General features: G+C 41.9%; 2 non-coding genes across 2 annotated transcripts; both read left to right on the top strand.

Moving 5' to 3' along the window:
* The first annotated feature begins 3,881 nt into the window (after positions 1-3,881).
* trnae-cuc (transfer RNA glutamic acid (anticodon CUC)) lies at positions 3,882-3,953 on the top strand. Its single transcript has one exon. It is a non-coding gene; the product is annotated as a tRNA-Glu (tRNA).
* A 1,537-nt stretch (positions 3,954-5,490) lies between these two features.
* On the top strand, positions 5,491-5,562 carry trnae-cuc (transfer RNA glutamic acid (anticodon CUC)). Its single transcript has one exon. It is a non-coding gene; the product is annotated as a tRNA-Glu (tRNA).
* The last annotated feature ends 4,128 nt before the right edge of the window (positions 5,563-9,690 follow it).

Genomic DNA, 9,690 nt, shown 5'->3' with positions numbered 1-9,690 from the left:
AAACATGACACCGGATTTAGCTGAAGATCTCAGTTATATAAGTAATATGAAGTAGCAGAAATATAAATAATTTTAGGCACTTATTTTAAATTATTTGAAGGATGAACAGGAAGTCAGTGACACATTTGCAGCCTAGATGTCGAAACAAATAGTTCAAGGTATGCTTCCTTCTCAGTGGAGTTTTTAAAACCAGCAGAATCCATTACAGTGTCATGAAAGTGTCTGAGAAAATTCTGACTAAAGTATTGACTATCAGATTAAATTAAAACTGATGTCCACTGACAAAAAAAAACGTCAGTGCAACTTTAAACCAACTATAATTTTCACTAAGCAACTAAAACTGAAACTAAATTCTAAATTCTTGTCAAAATTGACACTGTTTTTCACTAAATTATGAGACTGTGTTAGTGCACCACCATTTCTCGCTGACGATTTTGTCATCAAATTGTTGTGACAGCCACATCAGATGTAATTATATCGAACAGCAGAAAGTTGAAAGAAGCCAAAAGGAGAAGAGCAAACTAATTGCTACTATTATGAAGTGTCTGTCCTCTTTTTTGTAGCATTAATTGACTCCTCTTATTGAGCGTGTTTCTCTTTGAGGACACGGCGATAGAACCTGCAAGCCCCTTTGTGTCAAACCATGTATGTGTTTATCAGTCATCTAATGCTTTTCCAATAGAGCTTTGTATATTTTCTAAATGGCAGCAAGGAACAAACAGATCTGAGCTGGGCCCAAAACCTGCTCCATACGGTGACCACACACACACACACACACACACATCAGTGACAGAAACACACACATACGTGACTGCAGCACTCTAATTACCAATACAACACGGCCTACTGTCTGCTGTGCTGCCAGGGACATTTGGTGGTGGAGAAAGTGACCAGGCTCCCATGAGTATCCAGTCCACCCGGGGCTCTTCAGCACCCGCTAATTATTCTTCACACCTAATCTGAGAAGGAGAAGGAGGAGAGACAGATGAGAGAGGAAGAAGAGAGAGGGAGTGAAGGAGAGAGAAGAAGAGAGGGAGGAGAGATTGGCGACCAGTGGGACTTGTGCTTTCTTACAGGAACAATGAATCACATGTAGCCACCACCTGTCCTGTGTTGTCCCTTCTGTTGCTCTCAGCATTGCCGACAGGACGACTGTGTTTGTACAGTATCGAGCCAGCCGTGTTGGTATTGGCTTGAACGCCTTTCACTGGGCATTAGGCATTAATAACAGATTGGACAGCCGTTGGCAGAACAATGTCTGTATTTACTTTTTCCGTTATTATCAGGATTTCTGCAGAAGAGCTCCATCTATTTATGTAGAGTTCCTAAGCAATGTTTCTTCCCTCCTACTTCTCTTTGATTTCTTTGTAGTACTCCTGACTACAGTAGCTGTTCATAAATGATGTGTAATAATAAAATAATATCATTATCCCTGGAGGGACAAATGAGGGAACTTTTGTGTTTGACTGATTGTGTTTGACTGTCTGACCCACTCAAGCTGTAACTGGCACAAAGGCCTGTGATCAGCAAAGCTGTTTTTGTACAGGTTAAGTACAAGCCACCAATTTAGGTGATGGGCCGGACAAATGATGATTCAGAAAGATGTTTAGTTCTTGCTTTTAGCCTCAGCAGGCAGCTGTTATTTTTGTGAAAAGGCACTGCCAAACCCAGTGTGCACTCACAGCCCAGAATCAAACAACAGAGTTTGATTTGGAGCTTTTAGCTGCTAAAGTGCAATGTATTTACCTCAGGAGTTGGTGGAGACCAAAAACAGAGCTAAAAGCAAAGTGAACATAGGCCACATATGGATATGAACTTAGGGCAAGTTCACCAGCCTTGTTTAGTTCAGTTGAACAGAACCCTGGTGTGTTTACCCCCTTGGTGCTACTCATTTGGGTTAGTGTGAACGCCATCCCAGAAGAATAGCAGACTGAACAACCGCTCTTTGGTCTGCCTCAAAGGAGTTGTTTCAGACTATTGTCAAGTGAAATCTGGAGTACATTTCTGGTGTGAACACCATTCAAACCAATCACAGGAAGTGCACCATTTTATGTGTCATTTCATTGGTTACAAAGACATTTTCTTTTCCTGTTTTGGTGACTGTTTAACTAGTGGCCTTTTTGGTTGTTTGCTACCAAAATGTCAAGTGGCAAGTTGCAAACCTGGACTCACAACGAAGTGAGGTTGCCTCCTGAATATATAGGCTCAAGAGAACGTTTCTCAGGTGCATAGGAACACTGAAGTATTCAAAATATTCAGCAATAAAATAGAGAGAAATGAATTAGATGATGATAATGTGCTCCACATCAAAACTAACATGAATAGAACCTGACAGTGCCATTGATGTACAATATCCAGGTCGACACTGAAAGGGGTTTGTTGTCTCATACCTACCAACTGTACTGTATGACCGACAGGCTAATCAAACGGCATTTCTACCACATGACTTTTGTTTACAATTTCTAAATGGTTAAAGTTTTCCCTTTGTTAACGAATACCAAACCAGTTTGAAAATTTAAACAGTGTATCATCTCTGCATTGGTTCAATTCATTAACAGGATCTTTAGGTGTAAACCCGCCCTTAGATTTATCAGGTGGCCAGAAAAAGGACTCTGATGTTGCTCTGTGTCTACTGCACTGTGCTATGTAGTAAAACTGTTTGCTCATGTGTTCGCTGTAACAGCTACCAGGGTGACAATATGTTGATGAGTTTACAGGTTGCTACACTGCCTGCGAGTGACTAAAGAAAGTCCTAATATGCTAAACCACCTCAAGTTGAACTGCAGTGAATAATCAGTGACTTTACATTAATTTTACATTTCATTCATCACTGTCACTTTAGTAGCTTTTCCCATTGAAACTCCTCTCACTGGCGAGTGCTATGGTTGACACTACCATGATATACAATATGTTGCTCCCTTGATTAAGTTTTCTGAAAGGCTGCCAAAGTCACAGAAACAATCATGATGCCACACCTGCCAAAGACAGCTGTTTGTTTGGCTATTAAAGGCACTATGCATCCTCAGTCCACCCACACAGGTGTTTCCACTCATCATTCCTGATTAGTCCTCTCCTCAGGACTGTTAGCTTGACTGACAGCTGCCTCACTCTCATGTTACTTTTCTTACATCTGTTGGGGCGCAAATACACCTTTATCAGTTACATATAGGATATAGATTGAGGTGACCAGCTTCCATGCCAACTTAAGCGGATGTCCAAGTAACACTTTATTTCGACAGTCCACCTACAGATAGTTCTATATAGTATTCGTCACATTTCCATGGTGTATTAGCTGAGATTCAACAAGTAAGTTGTTTTGTTTTCTCTGTAGATATTCCCAGTCAGGGAACATAGCTTTGGCCCTATCTAGTAACTAAAAATTACAGGGAGATGGGGACCTGCACTCTAAAGTCATGCTAAAAGCATACACTGGATATTGGCAGACATGTTTCAGCACTTGCCATTCACAGTTCCATTCACCAATCAAGGAACTTAAAGGAGTGGATGTGCAGATCGTTCTGTGTCATTGGTGCTTCAAAATAAAACCATTTATAAACAGTGGACCCTTTTCACAGCAGACATTTTCACTTGTCATAGTAGGAAAGCACACGTGAAATTGGTAATATTAACAATGGCTTGGACAATACCAGGGCCTTCCCTAAGTGGAATGCATGCAGCTATCATTAACCTTATTAAATACACCTGATGAGCCATCGTTGATGTTACCAATTTCATCTGTGCTTCTCCTACTATGACATGTCAAAATATCTGTTGTGAAATAAAATCTATTTACAAATCAACCTCTTTAGGATAGATAATCCACGGAACCTACAGATGCATCATACATTGAAAAAAAGTGTGCTCAGAAGCCCATTGACAAGTCCCTGGTAGTCTAGTGGTTAGGATTCGGCGCTCTCACCGCTGTGGCCCGGGTTCGATTCCCGGTCAGGGAACATACTTTGGCCCTATCTCGTAACAAAAAATTACAAAGAGGTGGGAACCTGCACTCTACAATCATGTTGAAAGCATACGCTGGATATTGGCAGATATGTTTCAGCACTCGCCATTCTTGTTTCCATTCACATATCAAGTAAAACAAAGAGTGGACATGCACATTGCTCTGTGTCATAAGTGCCTCGAAACAAAACTATTAATGAACATGGACAATACCAGGGCCTTCCCTAAGTGGAATGCAGCTGTTATTGAATACATCTGTGCTTTTCCTACTATGACATGTCAAAATGTCTGCTGTGAAATAAAATATATTTACAAATCAACCTCTTTAGGATACATAAATCATGGAACCTAAAGATGCATATCATACATCAAAAAAAGCCCACTGACAAGTCCCTGATGGTCTAGTGGTTAGGATTCGGCGCTCTCGCGGCCGGGGTTCGATTCCTGGTCAGGGAACATAGCTTTGGCCCTATCTAGTAACTAAAAACTGCAAGGAGATGGGGACCTGCACTCTACCATCATGTTGAAAGCATATGGATATTGGCAGACATGTTTCAGCACTTGCCATTCTCAGTTTCATTCACATATCAAAGAACACAAAGGAGTGGATACACAGATTGTTCTGTGTCATTAGCGCCTCCAAACAAATCTATTAATAAACAATGGACCTCTTTCACAGCAGACATATTCACTTGTCATAGTAGGAAAAGCACAGGTGAAATTGATAACATCAACGATGGCTCATTTCCAGTACCTGTCCCAGTAAGCTACTCCAGATAGCCAGCATGGACAATACCACAGCCTCCCCTAACTGAAATGCAGCTGTTATTAAATACACCTGTGCTTTTCCTACTATGACACGTCAAAATGTCTGCTGTGAAAAAAGGTGTACTTACAAATCAACCTCTTTAGGATACATAAACCACGGAACCTATAGTTTCTTATCATACATTGAAAAAAATTGTGCTCAAAAGCACACCGGTCAGGGAACATAGCTTTGGCCCTATCTAGTGACTACAAATTACACGGAGATGGGGACCTGCACTCCAAAATCACGCTGAAAGCACACACTGGATATTGACAGATATGTTTGGTCACTCAACATTATCGGTTTCATTCACATATCAAAGAACACAAAGGAGTGGACGTGCAGATCGTTCTTTGTCATTAGTGCCTCCACATAAAACTATTCATAAACAATGAAAATCTTTCACAGCAGACACTTTCACTTGTCGTAGCAGAAAAAGCACAGGTGAAATTGGTACCATTAACAATGGCTCAATTTATTATGTCTCCCAGTAATCTACTCCAGATAGCCAGCATGGACAATACCAGGGCCTTCCCTAAGTGGAATGCAGCTATCATTAATCTTATTAAATACACCTGTGCTTTTCATACTATGACACGTCAAAATGTCTGCTGTGGAATAAAATATATTTACAAATCAACCTCTTAAAAATACATAAATCACGGAACCTACAGATGCATATCATACATCAAAAAAAAAATTGTGCTCAGAAGCCCATTGACAAGTCCCTGATGGTCTAGTGGTTAGGATTCGGCGCTCTCACCGCCGCGGCCCGGGTTCGATTCCCGGTCAGGGAATGTAGCTTTAGTTTAGCCCTATCTAGTAACTAGAAATTATGAGGAGATGGGGACCTGCACTCTAAAACATGCTGGAAGCATACACTGGATATTGGCAGATATGTTTCAGCACTTGCCATTCTCAAATCAAAGAACACAAACGGTGGATGTGCAGATCATTCTGTGTCATTAATGCCTCCAAATAAAACCATTCATAAAAATGGACCTCTTTCATACCCAACATTTTCGCTTGTCATAGCAGAAAAAGGACAGGCGCAATTGGTAACATTAACAATGGCTCAGTTTATTGCGTCTCCCAGTAAGCTACCCCAGATAGCCAGTATGGACAAAAGTAGGGCCTTCCCTAAGTGGAATCCAGCTATCATTAATCTTATTAAATATACCTGTGCTTTTACTACTATGACACGTCAAAATGTCTGCTGTGAAAACAAGTCTATTTACAAATCAACCTCTTTAGGATACATAAATCACAGAACCTAAAGATACATATCATACATCAAACAAAGCCCATTGACAAGTCCCTGATGGTCTAGTGGTCAGGATTCAGTGCTCTCACTGCCGCGGCCCAGGTTCGATTCCCGGTCAGGGAACGTCGCTTTGGCCCTATCTAGTAACTAAGAATTACAAGGAGATGGGGACCTGCACTCTAAAGTCATGCTAAAAGCATACACTGGATATTGGCAGACATGTTTCAGCACTTGCCATTCACAGTTCCATTCATGAATCAAGGAACACAAAGGAATGGGCGTGCAGATCATTCTGTGCCTCCAAATAAAACCACTGATAAACAATGGACCACTTTCACAGCAGACACTTTGACTTGTAATAATAGGAAAAGCACAGGTGAAATTGGTACCATTAAAAATGGCTCATTTCCATTATGTGTCCCAGTATGCTACTCCAGATAGCCAGCATGGACAATATCACAGCCTCCCCTGATCATTCATGTTTTTAAATACACCTGTGCTTTTCCTACCATGACATGTCAGAATGTCTGCTGTGTCTGTTTACAGATCAACCTGTAATCTGCACAAATATTTCAATACTGACCCTTGAAAGAAGTTGGTTGAAGGAATGAAAGAGAGAAGCTGTGTTCACGTGGTTCAACAAGTCTGCCTGTGGTGGAAAACTTTAAAAAAAATCCTATTTGACGCAAAGAAGTAAAATTACAAGCAGCTCCATCTGTTCCATTCTTCTATATTTTGACGTGATAAACAACATGTTTGGGCACCTTAATTGGAGGTAGCAGGGCTGCATGTAAACAGCCGTATTAGTGGAATATCATTTTTCATTAGCCATGTAAAGCTTAGTATAAATGATACATGTTGTCCTTTACAGAATGAGGGCAAAACTGTGCTTGTAAACAGTCAGTGTTGTCATGCCAAACGTCTGTTTCACCTCCTGAGTCTTTATTCTGAAGCTGTTGTATTGTTGGTGTGTTTGATGATTAACTTGTGTGTGTCTGGTCAAATACCCTTTTTATCTTGATCTGTCTCTAATGTCTCTGAAATAGCATTGACTCATTACATAAAGCAGCTTGTCACCCGGCACACTGAAGGAAATGTCAAGTGTGTTTTTGAATGTCAAGATGCTTAAATCCCTTCTCTTGATATATCCGAATGTCATTAGTTTGATGTGATTATCAGTAGCTGTAGCACCACTGAGTGGTGCAGTGTCACAATGTTTACTCCACTTTCACTCGTGGGAGGAAGAGGATGTAGAGGAGAAAGTTACACCATCACCACCCAACAGTCTGTATCATTGGGTGGTTGATTAGGATGTCATATTTTTGTCAGTGCTCATAACTGCTTAATTTCTGATTTGTTTTCTGGCAAACAGAGTCAGGCAGCCGTGATGCCTCTGCCACTATTCCTCTGTGTCTGTGTGTCGGTCTTCGTCACTCCGCTCAACCTTGGACAACATCCTGAGGCATCAGGGAGACTTGGCCAAGGTGAAAATTCCTTTTGGAGATTCCCACCATCCCAGCAGCATATGGACACATGCTTACACTCCACCTCTCCCATCATCCCTCATTCCACCCCATCCTCAATCAAACCCCCACACCCCTCCTACCTCCACCATCTGACTCTTGAGGAGGGCTCAAAGCACGGCTGTAATTACAATCAAACACACACCCTTTGCTCTGTCACACGCCGCCCTAGCCTGAGAACCAGAGTCCCCGCACACAGGCATCTCCATTCATTTTCTGGCTGCCCTAGATTGATCTCCTCCTGCAGCATATTAAAAACTCAACGACACGCTCACATCCACCCGTGCCTGATTCTACCTCCATGTAGCGGGCCGGCAGAATGGAGCAGGGGTGTGGGGTTTTAAGGCAGCTGGAGATGACAGAGAGGGAGGTTGGTGGCTCAGGATGGCTGGACGTACCGCTCCAGTATTAATTAAACTGGAGCAGGTTCTATAATCTGTGGACATTAGCTAGCGCTGATGCTGCTGCAAGCTGCTGCTGGCTATGGTCGGTGTACATGAGCAGCTGATGTCTGTATGGTGCTGGCTGTGCAGGGCTGCGTGGTGTTGATCTAATTGGCAGTGTGAGATACAGTACTGTATGTGGAGCTCTGGCTGTTACTCCCAACACAAATGTGAATGAATATGATTAGATTTATGGTGAAAATTTGAACAACTTGACAAATTGATAGTAAATTGATAGCAGGGTAATGCCTCGCTCCCCGAGCTCACGCATAAATCAGATGTCATTTGGATTCCTAATGCAGCCAGATGGTATGTGTTTAAGTCACTGTGTTCTGCCATCTGATGGTGACTGTCAGTGTGTTTTACTGCGCATGTGTACTGCACGTCTGTGCATGTGTGTGTTTTCCGGCGTTTGACTGAGAGAGAAAACAAGACAACTACAGTAAGTTTCACTTTGAAAGCCTCCACAGTATACTGTGCCTCTTCATGCAGAAGATGTAGCTTGGATGGCATGCTGCAAGAATTTTAATACATCTCCAAAGATCCAGCTATCTCAAATTTCACAAAATATTCCAGCTTCTTATCCTCATTCTTTAGTTTTTTTTCTTCATATCTCAGGTAGAAACGACCCAACCTGGCACACACTGACTTTCTGATGTACAGCAGGGTATGAAAACACACGGCAGCAGTATACACAGTACATAAATCCAATCTAGCACAGAGCCCATTGCTCCATCCAGCAGCAGAGCCATTCTCTACTGTACACAGACCTCTGTTTTTTTTTACAAGGGGAAGAAAAACGCTGTGGTTTATGCTGACCCAGGTCTGATCAGAAATGATGTATAGCAGGCGCAACTAGCAGAGAACTATAATCGCCTGCCCCGGGCTTTTAATACTGTTTCTCCCTTTCAATTCGGAGGTCAATTACAGGCAGGTTAAAGACATCATTAAACTGGTGTTTCCTGAAGTGCCTCTTGCTCCCTGTCAAAATAACTTATGATGCATTGACAGGATTGATTTTAAATGGAGACCAACAGCGTGCCCGGAAAGCCTCGGCACAGGCATCTATTTTCATTATGCATCACGTTGCGTCTCCAACAAATCTTTCTCTCTCCTTGGACCGAACATTGGTGATTTGTCATTGTGGCTTTTTTTTTCTCCCCCTTTTTTCTTTCATACATTTTTCACAATCCGGAGGCTCATTGGTGGACTAGGCTGGAATTCAGCTGGCACCGAATCTTTGATTTAGATGAAGGTTTCCTGCCCAATTATCTGTTGGTTGTGTGTGTGTGTGTGCTTGAAGTTGTCTCTGCATGTGTCTTTTCGTGTGTCCATTTGTGTGTTTATCTAAGTCTGTGTGCAAAAATTAGTCATGCCATTACAGGCCCATCTGAATTTGGACCTTACTGTGCAGTGCTGACAGAAGATTGCACTGACAGACTGACCCATAATCTGTCCATCTTTACTGGGTCAGCCATGGTGACCTGGAAGTGGCAATCATGCTTATGAAAGGTTGTCTGTGCAGGTGTCATCTCTCCTCCTCTATTACTATTTCCTGCCTCCTGGGTGTAAACTACACTGGTGTGCAGTTGCACACAGTCATTTAATAAGCTGGAATTTTTAGTGTTTAGAAGCACAGTGCCACATTTTAAATTACTGCTTCTGTTTAGTTAGTTTGAGGTCATATTTTTAGTA

This window comes from Epinephelus lanceolatus, chromosome 1, assembly GCF_041903045.1.
Source record: "Epinephelus lanceolatus isolate andai-2023 chromosome 1, ASM4190304v1, whole genome shotgun sequence".
Lineage (NCBI taxonomy): Eukaryota > Metazoa > Chordata > Actinopteri > Perciformes > Serranidae > Epinephelus > Epinephelus lanceolatus.
The sequence above is the reverse complement of the archived record's forward strand: the minus strand, read 5'-3'. Positions and strand labels throughout refer to the sequence as shown.